The sequence below is a fragment of the Ctenopharyngodon idella genome, chromosome 15, assembly GCF_019924925.1.
Source record: "Ctenopharyngodon idella isolate HZGC_01 chromosome 15, HZGC01, whole genome shotgun sequence".
NCBI classification, from domain to species: Eukaryota; Metazoa; Chordata; class Actinopteri; order Cypriniformes; family Xenocyprididae; genus Ctenopharyngodon; species Ctenopharyngodon idella.
Window position 1 is genome coordinate 18,716,234 of NC_067234.1, and position 15,300 is coordinate 18,731,533.

A 15,300-nucleotide genomic window follows, 5' to 3' on the forward strand; every position below is an offset into this window, starting at 1 on the left:
ATACTGTAATCTTTCAAACTCTATCTTTGAGTGAAATAAACTTTTTAACCATTTAAATATTAAGCCATTTCAATATTTATTTACATCTTTTTTTTTACAGAATGCCACACAACAAATAATTACACCCTTAATAAAGTTGCAGTGCTCTTGTTTTACCTTGATGAAAAAACAAGGTAAATATTAATGTTAAATATTAATTACTAATTTAATTACTCACATAAGTAATCTCAATTATTTCATTGCTTACATATTACAATGTAAATATTAATCAAGGTAATATTAATTATGAATATGAACACAATACTTCTACTGTGCATCATTTCCAATCAAAATGTAATTATTAAATTATTTTAAAAAAGTGTGAATTATGATTTAATTATGTGTATTTAAGATACATAAAATGTTAGCTATGAAATTAGCCTTAGCATGACAAAGAGGTCAGCCATTTTATTCCAAAAATGTAATTTCTACCACAGAATGCTATTAAATACAATAAATGGGATATGGTAGAAATGTTCATGTTTCACCAAAAAAAAAAAAAAACTTCTTTGATGGCTTTTGTTAACTACATATCGAATTTCCGCAATAGACAGCTGGATCAACAGAGGGGCGGGGCCCAAATCAAAAGCGCATTGTGGGTGTTGATGTTTCTGTCATCTTGCCAGTGGTGAATTCCCCCTTTAGGAAAGTTTATTTTCTAAAAGGGCCAAAATGCCCATAGTTGACGAAACACACAATTACATTTTGATGAAACCATATTTTTGTGAATAACGGCCAGACGAATGACGGACAATAAGACCAGAAATGACTATGAATGAGTAAACAGGGTCCATTCGGATTTCATGTGGACTTTAAAGTTGACATCACCTTTTCTGACTCTGCTTTAGCTCGTCTCTCCTGTTGATCAAATTCTTGTTTTCTTTTTATCTGCTCTGCCAGTATCGGAGTCCTCTACGTCTCCTGTCCTCCTCCTCCCTCTCCCTTCCCTGGTCTCGATCTCTCTCTTCCTAGCGCTCACTCTCTCTCCCTGCTCACCTACTCGATATTCCAGCCTTGTTTCCCTGCAGTCTCCAGCACAACTTTCTGACCCACTTCCCATTTCCTCCCTGGCCCTGTGATCAAAGCCTGCAGGACGGCATCGCCTTGGGCAGCGGAGAGAGGGAGAGAGGGATGAGGGGATTGAGGAGAAGGGCTAGAGGAAGAGATGGATAGACAGGGAATATGGCACATGGGTGGAAATGGAAAGATCACAGAACGAGGGAAGGGAGTTGGTTCAAGTGATATCTTTCTGTCCAAGGACAAAAAGATGGCAAGATGAGGTCAGCTAGTGCAGCAAGTTATGGTCATCCAAACATGTTCCCTGAAAAATGTCCCCCTACAGTGGGTTTTCATTTTTAGTCTCCACTACCATAAAGTAAAACGTAGTTCTCAAAACGAGAAATTGTGAACAATGTACTCATTTTTATGTTTTCACACCATTACAATGAATACAGACTAAAGCTTTCAAGCTTCAAAAAGACACCATGAAGTATCATAAAATTGGTCAATATGAATCATATGAATCATGTTCTATATTCCAAGTCTTTTGTGATTTGTGAGATCAGAGAAAAATGTTAGTCATTGTATTAACTGAAAATCTTGACATCTGCTTTAGCTTTCTCTGACTCGTTCACGGGAGTTTATGAAAACAACGGCCAATTAATAAATAAAGCATCCTTTCATCTGTCAATTATTTTCAATAAATCAGCTGATTCAGTGCTGAATCAGTCTGAATGTTTCGTTGGACTGATCGGTTCTCACATTCACTGACTCAACATTTAAAAAAAAAAATTAATCATGGCTATAGTCAAAAATTAAGTATTTGCATCTCTGATTTTATTTGAAAAATCATATTTTAAAAATGTATCCATTTAAATTCCCAAGAATCAGCATAAATCTTCTAATTGTGTAAACAATTCAATTTAATCAGTTATTGAAGTATGAACATGGTTCAAAGATGAATAGCTCTGGAACAATCAAGATTCAATTAGTTAAAATATATATGATTGATTTACATATAATAAATTGGACTTATTGATAATAAATATTATACACCTGGTTCATTAAAAAACATACTCAGTTTATTACAATTACATAAATCTCATTCTTACTCGTTTAATTTATGTATGACCAACAAATCTGCATCACATTAAGATTTGGTTTATGTTAAATCTGTGTAATCCAAATGGATAGAAAGGTAATATGCAATTAAAATACATAAATCTTAAAAACAGACCTTTTTTGGCAGTATTATTCACAGCAGTCAACAGTTTTCTGAAGGGGACCTAAATGTTTGGTCTCTGACTGTTCCTTACACAAAGCCATCATTTGACTTCAGAAGAATATAGTGTAGCGTGTGCACCACTTTTATGACACCTTTATTGAGGTTTTGCATCTTTTTAGATGCTTGAATGCTCCAGTCCCCAATTCTAAATGCACAGAAAAGTGACCAAAATTGCACTTATTTTTTCTATTTGTACTTTTTTTAGCTGAGCAGCTTTTTGGTCACTATCTACTCTCATGGAAAAATCATACAGATTAAATAACGACCATTTTTAATTTGACAATAAGTGTTATGTATATGACAATACTTCATTTAGTAGGTATTTAGATTTATTGTTTGAATGAGTCCCTGAGCTTCACCTTATGGCTAATGGATGAAGAGTTTAAAGAAGAACAAAGATGTGGACAGAGACAGAGAGAGAGAGAGAGAAAGAGAGAGAGAGGAAGACACTGGCCCATTTGTACCCAGACCAGAGCATCTTGTACTTTAACATTCTCCCTGCATTCTGACAAAGAGCACTAATTATAAATAAATTAGGGACACGACACGGTGAGCCACAGAGGAACAGCGAGAGGCGCAAGAGAATGAATGAGAGAGAGGGAGAGAGATTGAGGGAAAAGGTGGGGGTGAAAGGAAAACGGGGAAGAAAAGAAAACAGATAAGAGGAGACAGGGATGAGCAAGGAGACACGGGCCGAGAGAAACGATGAGAGAGACATGGATAAACAAGACTGGAATTACTAATAAATGGCTTTTGTGTGGATTGCAAAGGAGAATTAGAAACATTCTACAAAATATTTTTAATTTAATAAGCAGGGGAGACTGAAATGGCACTTTCTGCATTTTCCAAAGAAACATTAACTAAATTTAAATCACATTTGTTTGGGGAGATTAGAAACACCAAAACAATGATCTCACAGTTCTTCATGTGAATTTACAAGCATAAAAGCTGTTTCAAAATGAGCTGCCTTGTTATACTCCTGAGACAGTTGCTAAGGCGGAATCCTAACTCAAAAGAAGTTGCGATGAAGTGGAAGTAGCGACAAATCTTTTCTTCCATTTTACTTTTTCTTCCATCTTTTCTTCCATCAGAGTTAAACGGATTATCAAAAAGGAAAAAAATGTAGGGTGGGGTCTTGGTTCTATTCATCGATTGTTGATTTGATGACGAAAGATCAAGCTCGCAGTTGATTGTAAGAAAAAGCTGGGGTTTACGCAAACTAAATGATTGGAGAAGTCGTTTCACAGCAAGATTGATTGAGTTATGACATTTTTATTAAAAATGATGGTCAATTTTATTTTTTAAATGAAAATTATACACGTTCACAAAATCAATAACATGCATTTAGAAAATAGATTTTCATTTAAAAAATAGATTTTCATTTAATGCTGACTGTAAATGACTGATTTGACTTATCCTCTTGTTGGGGCATAACTAAGTACATTATCAGTAGTACAGCAGTTTTTCAAAAAGCAGCTTTTCCTAATTAAAATCATCATTATTTGTGCCCTAAAATGCTACTCCAAATCTAAAAATTAAGTATATAATTTGATAAATATACATTTAAAAAGATAAATGTATATTTATCAAATTATAACTAGAAAAGTTATAATTCTTAGTAGCTTGTTACTCTGGGCTCTCTATCATCATCTGTGGCTGTAATATAAAATTGCAAAGCTCGACTCACAATTGATTCCAATAGAGTTTGAAGTAAGCTAACAACATTAACTCTTTGGCGACTGATGGAACTTTCCGTCATTTATGACACAACGCTTCCCCGCAATTGACAGAATATTCCGGCAATCCATGTATTCACTGTTATATGATAGGTGGCGCTATTACGCATCTTTTGAAAGAGTGCAGAATGTTGAGGTCTTGTTGAGGTACTCAACCAGATTAAATCTAATATGTCTAATATATTCAAATAATAATAGTATACTATACATATTACACAACCAACATTGTGAACTGCCTACCTACACAGCATTTTAAAGCAGAAAAGTTAGAATAGAAAAGTTATAATTCTTAGTAGCTTGTTACTCTGGGCTCTCTATCGTCATCTGGGGCTGTAAAATAAAATTGCAAAGCTCGACTCACAATTGATTCCAATAGAAGTTAATATAACATTAAGATAACGTAACTTGCATTTTTAGACACTTCCTATTTGCTCCCTCAATGTAAAAGATGTTGCAACACACAGTAGTGATGTTTAGATCCTGAATGATTCAGTGTTTTTGAACAAATCGGCTGAGTAAATGATTCAATGACTCATTCATAAGTCAGTCACTTTTTGGTTGCTGATTGATTCAGTGCTTTTAAATAAATTAGTTGAGTAAATGATTCAATGACTCATTCTTAAAGTCAGTCAACTGTTTAAATTTAGTAACTAAATTTAAAACATTTGTTTGAGGAGATGAGAAACACCAAAACAATCATCTCACAGTTCAAAATTCATGCAATTTTTTAAGCATAAAAGCCGTTTCAAAATGAGCTGCCTCGTTATACTCCTGAGACATTTGCTTACTAAGGCGGAATCCTAACTCAAAAGGAGTCGCGATGAAGTGGAAGTAACGACAGATCTTTTCTTCCTTATTGTAATGTACATCCAAGTAAATTATTCAATGACTCTTTCTTAAAGCCAGTCAACTGCTTAAATCCTGAATGAATCAGCATTTTGGAACGAATCAGTTTGACTAAATTGTTTAAATATTTCATTCATATAGTCACTTGTCGCCACCTACTGGTGTAATAATATAACCAGCAGAAAGAGTCACTGCAAAATCCCCACCATTAATGCACAGAATGACAGTCTGTCTGGAACAAACAGACAAGAGAAGTGATGCAAACAGTAAAAAGTGCCACTACTCAACCAGGGGTGCGTTTCCCGTACAACGACATAACTCACTGCTTAACTACCATAGTACGATGCATCGATGAACAAATCAACTAGCCAGTCACGACTGTTTCCCAAAACCGTAATGTTGTAAACCTGTCGTTCAACCAAAGTTAGTGAATGACGTCACACAGGTGGTCGAGTAATAACTTCTTTAAATGAATCCTTTTGAGATCGAATTAATGCTAGATTTTTAGCTATAAATTATGGACATGGCATCTGAGGACTAATTCTCATTTTTCTCAGTTATTTTGCTTTATTTCCAGATTCAATCATAGGCTCGTTCTGACGTACCAGAGCACGTACGCATATGCACACTCTTCAAAAACGATGCTTAGAATCTCTTGACAAACTAAAATATGTAAATGACATTTGTATATATTCGAAATAAAATATATACATTGTACTTAATGTCAGCTTGCTTATTTTGCTCAAGATAATGATTTATTAAGTCCACATGTCATAAAAACAAGAAACTATGCTTCTAACCACTGCTCGAGAGCTGTCGGTCCAACCACACAAGTTTGTGATGCAGTTTGCGAATGTTTGTTTGGACTATGGTTTCGGGAAACACCAAATCGTTGAACTATGTTAGTAACGATGGAACCTGCGATGTTAGTTGGCTAACGATGCTTTTGGGAAACGCACCCCAGATTGAATCTAATATATCTAATATATTCAAATAAAAATAATGCAATATACATATTACACAACCAACATTGTGAGCTGCCGACCTACGCAGGGGCAGGGCCACGATGTTTTTGGAATTTTTGGAAAAAAAAAATCAACAAAAAATTGTGGACATCTAAACATTTAAATAGTAATCGAATGGTTTTTAACCAAGGCCACTGTAAAACATAAAATATTTACTTACTGTCATTCAAGCTTATCAGCCCTGACTGTCAGACGAAGGAAAGGAAAGGACAAGTTATCTAAATAGATCACACTTCAACCCTTTTGGCCCTGCAGTCATTTCTGTCCATACAGCACGACCAAAGAGCCAGAGACGCCGGACCCGAAAGGCCTGGATCAGTTTTTATACAGTATATACTGAAGATGACTGACAATATCTCATTAATTTCTTTTGTGCGATCACATTAGAGGTGCGATATATATAATAGTCCGTAACTCCAGTGGGAAGGGGGAGGTTGATGCGTGACGGTAGAGGTGAATGGCAGTAACACAGACGGCAAAGGTCACCCACGTCTGCCCCTCGCTGACCTTCTCTGGGCAACAAGGCTATAACCATGGCAACTGACTCACAAACATATGTGATGTCATCTATTGTAAGAGGGTGTTGCTGGGGGGAGGGGATGGTCACACACCAACACACACACATCTTGTGCCAGTGACCGAGTCATCAGCGCCTATGCCATGTCTAATGATCGCTTCAACTTCCCAGACAGCCATAAAAAAAAGCAAGCAGAATCAAAAGAATTAGCATTCCCGTAACGCAGGGACTGTCTGTGTGCCCCCTGGCAGCGGTGAGAGGGGCTTTCTGTCTTTCTCTCTCTTTTCCCTTCCTCTTTCTCCCTCTCCCGCTCTCTGTCTCAGCCTGTGTCATTCCAGCTGCGGGGCTCTGGGTGAATGAGGTGGCATTTTGGAGGATGATGACGGCAAATATTAAAATTACTGGTAAGACTAAGACTGCTGTCAGTCATGACAATACATACACAAATGTTCAGCAGGGTCCAAAAGTCTGATACCACTATTTTGCATTTTTCTAACTGAACACATTTCTTTTTAAATTATTTTTATCATTTAAATTGATATTATCAATGGCAAATAAGTGCCTCTAAGAAAAAGTATAATACCATCACAGGAATTAATTACATCTTGAAATATATTAAAATAGAAAACACTTATTTTAAACTGTATTAATATTTCACAATATTACTATTTATACTATATTTTTCATCAAATACAGGCAGCCATGTTGAGCACAAAATACTTTTTTCCAAAACATTAATAAACTTTTGAATGGTATTATGTATGTGATATGATAACATTTCCAGCTGTTAGAATATTGTTTTTCTAATCGATAGTAATAAAGATTGTCAAACTACTTAATATAATTTCAATAATTCCAATAACTTTTTTCTTTATTATGATATCAGGACAGTTGTATCAATATATGAGTGTGTTTGTGACTTTATGCCCTCTAAAGAAATATCCAATTAAACTTGAATTCAGAAATGAAAAACATGCTCATCACTGAAAGTGTATTCAGGTGAAGTCATTGTATGCCATTGTTAATGTATTTTGGACTACCTTTTTGGTGCTTTTAAGATGATTTTTGTCATTCATGGAGCTTGATTGCTTCAGTCACCATAATCTCCTTTATTATTCCATAGAAGAAAACCATCTTATGTTATTTGGAGTGAACTATCCCTTTAAAGGTGGCCAATGAGCATTTGGCTGAGAGATGTCACCAGTGATCAACTGATCTCAAAAGCACATCTAGAAACACAAAAGCATGCATGTAAAGAAACATGCACATGGATCTCTGATCAGGATGTCCCAAAGTCATCTACAATCAGTGATTTGCAGTGAATTAATGACTCTATCCTAAAACCACACTCCATCCTACACACACGGAAAGGCCTTTTCTAATTGGACATTGATTGTCAAGGCCCTCCAATCTCGTTTGAATATCTAGAGCATGTTAATTGAAGAATGGGATTGGGTGTATCTTCACGCTTAAGGGGAGGAGAGTGACATAGACAAATGAATGTACTCTCACAGACACAATTACAAGAGCTCACCCATGAGCAAACTTACACGCCACAGCATAAACATAAGCTCACGGGGACTTCATCAAGACTCCATCCTTCCATTTAAAAAAACCCTCACACAGAAAACTCACAGATCATTTTATGGAGAGCTCAGAGCTGTCTGAGTGTAACCTTCAGCTAATCCAAACAGTTTAGAACAACAAGAGACCGTTATTGGAAGAATTTACAGCAAGATTTTCAACATTTTATGAAGTATATCACACTATTTTGCCTGTTTTATCATCCACCAGGTGAAAATTATAAGTCTGATTTATTTATAGAATTATTTAAAACTATATTTATTTATTTTGGCTAAAAATGTCAGGGCGATTCAACTGTCCTGGTATCATAATGAAGAAGAAAAAAATAAAAGAACAGTAGTTTAACAATGGCTTTTTGATTATGTGGGGTCCCTCAAGGGTCAGTTTTAGGACCCTTACTATTCTCTGTGTATATGCTTCCTCTGGGCTCAATCATTCAGAGATATGGCATGTCTTATTGTAATGCCGACAACACTCAATTTTATTTTCCAATATGCTTGGATGAAAAATCCTCAATTGAGAATGCCCTAAATTGCTTTGTTGACATCAGGTTTTGGCTAGCAGACAACTTCTTACAGTTAAATGAGAGCAAAACTGAAGTTTTGATTTTCGGTTCCCTCAGGTCCTCTTTACCTGGACTGGTCGATCAACTAGGCCCTCTGTCAATAAATGTACAAGATCACGTAAGGAGCTTTGGAGTTATTTTAGACTCATCGCTGCTTTTAAATAGGCAGATATGCTGTTGTAAAAAAGCATAATTGGTAATAAATTCCTTTTCTTTATCATGGACTCTTTATTCGCCAGTGACACACAATTTTATAATGCAGGACGCTCTTAGGTTCAATACTTAGAGGAGTTTTAAAAAATCCCTAACCTTAGGTATAAGCAACAATAATAGTGATGCTGGCCTTAGCAAACACTACTAATCAATGCCACAAGCATCGGCACATTCGAGTAAACAACTTAACCTGCCAGAAACGCCATTAAACACCTCAGTTCTTTTCATCTCTCTCTCTCTCCACATGCACATCAATCACAGCGCCACAGCATCATCAGAAAGAGTACATCTGAAATCATGATGGATGACAACTTCCCACAGATTTCCCCTCCTGTGCCAAAGCCATTAAACTAAAGGCATCAAAATGCTCAGGCGAATAAGAATCTCCTCACTCTCGTGTCTGTCCCGCCATACCGAACCAGAGACGCTTTCGTAGTTTGACTGCGTGTGTGCACTCACAATCATAATGTTGAGATTCGCTTTAAAGGATTAGTTCTTCCAAAAATTGTTTATTCTTCCTCATGTTGTTACAAACCCATACAGCTTACTTTCTTCTGTGGAACACAAATAGTGAATTCTCACAACAACATCCTGGCCGCTTTTCCATAAAGTGTCTCTTTTCCATTTAATGAAAGCCAATGGGGATAAATCTGTGAAATAATGACCATAATGACAAAAAAAGTATCATAAAAGCATTTAAAAAGTGGCCTATATTAGACATGCACGATATTCCAAACCTTCTGAAGCCATACAACAGCTTAGTATGAGAAACAGACATTTAAGTTGTTATTCACTGAAAATATTGATTTCATGAAAAAAAGAAGTAGTAATGTCCAAAACTCTCTCATGGAAATTCACTACTATTTTAAGTTTTGGTGAATTGGTGGCGAGGTCCTACAATCTCATTTGTACATTTATTTTCACACAACCTTCATTCTTTATTTTCTAAAAAAGCATGTTTACAAATCAAATAGTATGAATTCACCACCAAAATAGTTGCTTGTCTTATGAAATCGGGTTGTAATCTTGGATTCATGAACAAATTCCTGTTTTGAATCAAAACCTCTAAATTAATTGATTAATGTAGCTCATAAACTGATCTGAATAATCCAGTCATGAACCGGACTGATTCGGATCTTGAATTCAGCTCAGTCTAACTGACTCTGGTCACAGTGGTTAAGAGCTTACTAGAGGGAAAAAACGATCAGTTAACAATACTTTCTGTATATTTCTCACACAAACAGGCCCAGAGTGACTTTATCTTATAATGGTTGGTAAGACTTGAACTGATTCATGATTCACAGATGTTCGATTCATTTCAAAAAAGCATTTTTTGCAAATTCAGAATTATTCACTTTGAATCGTACTGAAATTTCATAAGATTTGAATAATATGAACGTAAACGCAATTAAAGATTTAAAAAAATGTAAAAAAAATCTCTAATGTGTCTTGAAAAAAAGGAAGACAAACTACTTGAGCCAAAAACAATTACCTTTAAAGTAATTAAAATAAAACTTGCGCATAAACACACAGAGTGCATTAAACACATAGACTCTCGCACATTGATACTCCAAAGCGTACAAAACGTATACTCCGTCTTTCCAGGCTCATATTTTCTGCTATAAACACATGCTATCAGTCCAAATGGCATGGGGCACAGGACGCAGCTCGAGTCATTATTAGCGGTGCCCTCCGTATTGTGTTGGGAATGAGCTGTGATTGCCAGTTATGTGTAATATGCTGTGAATGTGCATTGACATGGCTGACTGCTCAGCAATATACAAGGCAATTAACTTGATTGCCCTATCTCAGACTAACGCTACCAGCCTGAGTGAGAGAATGAAGACACAAAGAAATACGGCATCAGACCGTCTGCTAAAGCTAAAGCTATGCGTGCCGGAAAGAACAGTTAGCAGAAGAGAAATGCTGGCCAGTCAATTTTGCTATGCTTTGTCAATCTGTAAGGCAGGAAATGTCAGGAGAGTTTGAAGCATTGAAATGAATGTGTGGACTATTAAAGTGTATTTTTACGTTGACATTATCAGACCAAACTGTAACAAAAAATAGACTTTTGAAGAAAATATGAGTGCTATTTTCCTGCTACATACACTTCTGCCCAACCCCATTATAAAAAGGGAGTCCTGCTCCCAACACACGGCATTGATTCAGCCAGAAGTTGGCATGTTGATCTCAAAAAAGAGCAATATTTGAAAGTGCCACAGAGGTATTCACTCTTCAATTGGCTTACGTTGTCTATGCATATTTTAGTATTTTATCATCTTAAAAAAAAATAAAAAATACACATTTTAAATGACACTATGTTTAGGGAGATGGCTAGAAAACATCATCTCCACAGTGAGGCTTTGAGGCCGCAATATCACATATCTGGCAGAGAAACTGAGACACAACCCACTGTTGTTTTGTTGAATGAAAGCCTGAGAAAATATGCCATGCCGGGAGCCAAAAATTACATGCAAAACACATTGCTAGATAGGGAAGGGGCCGACAAACAAACGGTGAACAAACAGGAGATTGGAGCGCACAGAACATCCTGAGGGATGAAACCTGCCGCGTGCTCTCTGACTCACTCACCAAGCTCATGACTTCAGCTAGTTGACTGAAAACCACATATAAATGTGGGGGGGGGGGGGGGGGGTCTTTATCAATTTGTTTGCAGACATTTGATGAGTTTTTGTAAAAAATGCTTAGCAGTCCAATTCATTTGATTTGCAAATTGCCAGTTGAACTTAATAGAACATTCAGTATACATTTCTGTACTTCCGAGTGACAATACTACTTCACTACACGCAGGTCGGAATTATACTGCAATTACGAGATATCGACTTTGCGTAATCTCTGAATTTTCTGAGAGCTCCAACTTTTACAACTTGACCGATGTCACCACCGAGAACGTGAACAGCTCAGAACGTACAGGGTTTACGCTAATTCCCACTATAGCGCCTCTTGTGGCAACGCCGAGATTACCACACATTCTTGAATCGTGTTATGAATTGCATTCTGACACATTTAAGAATGCAATAATGTGTGAAATCAAGCTTGTGTGGAATGGATTGTAGTTTATACATTCACGTTCTTGTGCAAAATGCGCTTCGGGCCTTTCAACCCTTTTTGTCAATAACCAGTTCATTCTTTCACTCTGTCCCATCCTGTGTGTGTGTTTATTTGCAGGTCTTTCTTTTTAATGCAACTTTCAGGTTACAGTGTCACCGCTCCCTAGTGGCTGCTGTGATGGTGTCGGTTGCCCCTGGGTTTGCCCTCTCACTGATCAGTCTCTAATCCTCACTGATGGGGGTCTGCCTGGGTCTAGCACTGGGATTAGGGGGGCACGGGACCACATCTCTGGGGCAGCTGGTCGTCCCCCCCAGAGAGAGGAAGCTCAGAAATATATGCTGAGAAGGGAACTCTGAGAAGTTGACTGAAAGGATATGCAGACAAGACATTATTAATGGTATTCACTAAGGCAAACATCACAGTTATTACTGTTCACTTGAACAAACTCCGAACCCTAAGTATTAAACTTTGGCGCGCAACTCATCCAACACTGTTTGTGACTGATTAAAGCAAACACAGCACACCACCCAAAACACACCATATCGACTGTGAAGCATGGTGATGGCAGCATTATGTTGTGGGGGTGTTTCTCTTCAGTGGGGACTGGGCGATTGGTCAGGATTGAAGGGAAAATGGATGCTGCCAAGTACATCCAAATTCTTGAGGAAAACCTGTGTCCCTCTGCTAGACAGCTGAATATGGGCAGGTCATTCACCTTCCAACACGACAATGATCCTAAACATACTGCCAAAAGAACAACGCAATGGCTTAAGGATAGGAAGGTGAATGTCTTTTAGCGGTCAAGACAGAGCCCTGACTTAAAGGGTTAGTTCACCCAAAAATGAAATTTCTGTCCATTAAGAACTCGTTCCAAACCCGTAAGACTTTCGTCCAACTTTGGAACACAAATTAAGATTTTTTGATGAAATCCAAGAGGTTTTTTTTTTTTTTTTATCCTCCATTGAAAGCAATGAAATTACCATCTTTCAAGGTCCAGAAAATTAGTAAAAACAATGTTAAAATAGTCAAAGTGACTGCAGTGGTTCAACCTTAATATTAATACTTAATACTTAATACTTTTCGTGCACAAACAAAACAAAAATAACGACTTTATTCAACAAATTTGTCTCTCTCGTCATTCACATAAGCTATTTACGTTGCAGTGCTTCCAGGTTCTACATCTGAACGCCGGCTCAGTATTGGCCAATACTGAGCCATGTAGGATAAAAAAAACCTCTCGGATTTTATCAAAATATCTTAATTTGTGTTCCGAAGATGAACGAAGGTCTTAAGGGTGTGGAACGACATGGGTGAGTAATTAATGACAGAAATTTCATTTTTGGGTGAACTAACCCTTTAAATCCCATAGAAAATCTGTGGATGGACTTGAAGAGAGCAGTCCATTGCCGCTCACCACGGAATTTGACTGAACTTGAGCAATTTTGCAAGGAAGAAAATATTCAAATGGGCAAATATTCCCCATTCTAGGGGTGCAAAGCTAGTACAGACATCCAAAAAGATTTATGGCTGTAATTAAAGCAAAAAGTGGCTCTACGAAGTATCAAATCAGGGGACTGATGTCTTTTCCAACCCTGTCATTCTAGTTTTTCATTTTTTTGTTAATTTTCAGAACTGTTACTTTATCTTTCATTAGTTTGATGTTGTAAGGGAAAATTCGTAAATATAGCTAGAAAAGGTTTTTTTTTTTTTTTTTTTTGAAATGGGTTTTGATTTCAGGCTGTACGACAAATAACATAACTATTTCAAAGGGGTATGATGATTTTCTATAGGAACTGTATATATGCGTGTATATGTGTACTGTATATATCAAGCATGCCACACAAGTTCTGAAAAGTGAAGCCAAAGCGTCTCGATCGCCCCCAGGTGGCTGGATGCAGTATAAGACATAAACCCCGCCCTCTCCATTAAATGTAATAGGACGTGAGACAAACTAAACAGTCAAATTACATGTCAAATATTATTTTTCCAAAGATGGTTTCTGTCAACTTTGTATTTAGTTAGTTATTTGATGCTATAAAAACACAGGTTTTGACGTCATGATTGACAGCTGAGATTGACAGCTTCTCTGAGTGAAATAGTCACTGAAGCACCAACAGACTTTTTTCTGGATCTATGGGAGGAGATTGGAGGTTTAACTTTAATTTCTACATTTCCAGAACTGTTTATTTCACACCGACATAATGAGTTCTGCAGTACTAACCGATTCTGCGGGAGTGTGGGCGGGACCCTGATATCGCGGCTCCACTTCACGCTTCCTACTGCGCAGACTCGAGACTCAAGATGTCAGCGCCATATTGACACACTGGCGGCTTCACTTACTACAATGGAAGAGAGTGAAGGTGAGTCGTCCATCTTTTTTTTACAGTCTATGATATATATATATATATATATATATATATGTGTGTGTGCGTGTGTGTTTAGTTTACCACACAACTGCAAACCAGAAGACAATTTTCTTTCTGTACATTCTTCTGTCAAAAACATTTTTTATATATAATTAATATTTGAGCCACAATGCTTGCATCACATCAAGACTGTGTGTTTCTTGTGTGTCGACTGTCAAAATGAAACGAAACAGACTGCACAATCAGACAGAACAGCCCAGCACAGCTCTTAACATACAGAAGGCGGGCAACTCAAGGATTTAAGCGCTCTCCTCCCCCTCTCTCTCCTCACCCCCTTTCATGAATTAAAAGAACAGTCTGCAGGGGAAAGCATAGTTAATTCTGATCAGATCTCTCTCTCCCTCCACTTCCCCTGGCGTCTCTCTTGGCCTGACAGACATAGATGGGATCTGACAGTAAACAGCCGAGCGGATGCCTTGCGCGTGATTGACACGCCGGCAGGTCGCCGCGCGCCCGCCCAGCACCTAATCCTGCCCTGTCAGGTCTAATTGGAGAGGTGGAGCCCCGTGTCACCGGGGCAACTGATTGGCAGGACCCCGGCTTTGCATAGATATGAGCCGTAGATGAGGGGTGCAGTACTACTCCACTGCTAATAGAGAGATGGAGACTGATATGAACAGACACACAAACAAACATTTGTGCATATTTTACACACAAATGCACATTTATTTACCATACTGTAAGAGTTAGGGTTAGAAATATACTGACATACATTACAGACCACATATGCAGATTGTACAATAATGGGCCACAGTATGGTGGCCTGTTGGAGGTGTAGGGTGAGCTAGTTTAGAAATGTGAAAGACTTTTTATGGTTAGCTGAATTTTTAGTAATATTAATTATACAGGGCATATACATTATTACAAGGCTCAATGTGATGCTAATTATGTTTTTGTAAAATGCAATGTGTATAAATATATATATATATATGCAATATAAGATATAAATGGACATTGGCTATAAGATATTAATTTACTTTTTATCACAAGGCA